Genomic DNA, 2,471 nt, shown 5'->3' with positions numbered 1-2,471 from the left:
CTTGGCGTCTCTTTCCACTGCTGGTTTCAGAGGTGCGATCTTCTCCGTCGCTCTCTTCTTGGGAGCTGCTGCCTGAAACATCTCTCAGAGCATTAGAAGATTCAGAATGTATCTCTCTAAAAAGGTCTGTTGCATTGTCGTAAATTTCTTCATGATTTTTTGATAATTCTTCTAATGCTTCTTCCAGACATTTATAAGGTTTACAAGGACCAGGACCATGTATAGTGTCTTCTTCTTCTTTATCTAATTGATTTTTCTCACAGACTGGGGAGTTTTGATTGGTCCTGCCCCCCTTACTTTTTTCTGCTTTTGAGAGGATTTTTTTCCTAGGACTACTTTCTGGTTCGGTACTCTACCAGTCTCTACCAGTCCCTCTATTGAGACATCTCCTGATAATGCTACTAATGGCATTTGTCTTGGTGTTTGCTTTTGGCTTCTGGGGGGTTCGTAGGGAGGTGGCAGAGTAATTTTCTCACATTTTTCTTCATTTTCACCATCTTTATTCAACACCTCTCTAATTTTTCTCATATTTTTCAGGAAATTAATTCCTTCATTTTTGAACAGGTTTAATACTTCCTGTTCAATTCTTCTCTTTTCTTCTCGCTACTTGGTTTTATCTCTTGGTTTATAATTCTTAATTAATCCCTCCATCTCCTCACACACTGTCACATCAAAAGTACCACTTTCTGGCCATATGGTTCTTAAATTTTTGGTTCTCGCAGCCCATTTTTTAGTCCTTACATACTGGGTATCTGGATCCCAACAGATCTACAGGAGTGGATGACATAGTTAAAGCAATGTGTTTTCAACAATTTTTCAAAAAAGTACAGAGATTTCACATTTTAATTCATTTGTTTATTAAAGCATTGTTTAATAAGAGGATGCAAACCAAGCTCTGGGGTTTTCTGGGGCTATCTCCATTGTTAATTTTTTCAAAGTCACTGCCACAAACTGTTGAGGAACCACTCCTCCAAATTCATTGCAATTACACAATACTCTGCTTGTCCAGTTTACATATCGAGTTTCTGCAAAGACTCTCAGATCAGGGTGGCTAATTAGCCGTCCAGTGTGTCCCTGTCCCAATGGAAACCCCTGGACCTGTCCTCTGTCAAAATAAGAGCCTACCAGTCTATCTATGGGAATTCTTTGAATAAGTGATGTTCTTGCCGTCAGGCCTGGAGGATTGTTAGGTTTGTTACTTTGGTATGTGCAGACTTCGTTCAGGTATTGTTTCAACACTCCAACTCTACAGCATCTCTGTACAATCTCCCCCCACTTAATGTAAGGCCACTCCCACTGGTCTGGGTCTAAATTGCGAATCTCTGTCAGTTGGTTCAGGTACCAGTCTTTTCTTTCTTCTGTCAGAATTTGTTCTACCCCTTCAGCATCAATGTATGTCGCCTCCTCCCAAAAATGATTTCTAATTCCCTTAGTTTCTGACAGAACTCTTCCTATGGTCTGTATTTTAGCCTGAATGGCTATGCTTCTCTCATAAGCGAGACCTGGCGCCTCTTAAGCCATGCAAATGGTAATTCAGTGAACTGAAACAAAACAAGATAAGGCATAAATCACTTATGGGGATATAAGTCTTAAACATGAAGCTCAATTACCAATTTGTGATTATAATACCAATAATGGGAATCATATTTCCAAAATCATAACTCTTTAAACAATCAATCTTTCATTATCTATAATGAAAAGAAAATTTTAAAACTTCAAAGTTAATAATTGAATAAACTGAAATTGAAATAAAGTCAACAAATAAAAAATCTCAGAATACCAAAATTAACAATCGTTATTTCACAAAGTTGGAATAGAGCCACATCAAAGTCAAAATATCATAGTTAAAAATTAGTAACTCAATAAACTGAAACCATAAAAAATAAGAGTTTTAAAAAGCCTCAAGGCCGTAAGTCAACATTTCCATATGTAAAACAATAATTTAATAACCAACTAAACAGGGTCTTGACTTCAAACTTGAAAGGTCAATAAGCTTCAATATACCATATGAAGATGTTTTTCTTTATCATGGAGAGGATAATGTCGTCATCCACCACTTTGATCTCATATGGACGCCTAGGATTGTTTTGTTACTGAGCTCACCGGTGTTTTTTTCTCCCCCAGAATGTCCCAAATTGTTGATTTGGCCGCTCTTAATGTTCCTGGCATCTTTCTGACGGATGTGTAGTGTTTTTAAAATCTAACTATTGGTCTGTTTCACTTGCATGGCGATCTCCCTGAACCCCATGATGGGTTCACAGCAACAGCTTCCAAATGCAAACACCACATGTAGAATCAACTCCAGACCTTTAACATGCTTCATTTATGACAAAATTATTTAAGGAAAAGCCCATACATGTGAATAAAACAGTTTTTATTCAAACTGTCCATTACTTTTGGTCCCTTGAAAAAGGGGGGCGCTTCATATTAAAGAGCTGTAATTCCTAAATCCTTCAGCTAATCTGGATGGG

The sequence above is a fragment of the Triplophysa rosa genome, unplaced genomic scaffold, assembly GCF_024868665.1.
Source record: "Triplophysa rosa unplaced genomic scaffold, Trosa_1v2 scaffold275_ERROPOS353705+, whole genome shotgun sequence".
Taxonomy (NCBI): Eukaryota; Metazoa; Chordata; class Actinopteri; order Cypriniformes; family Nemacheilidae; genus Triplophysa; species Triplophysa rosa.
Note: the sequence above shows the minus strand (reverse complement) of the source record.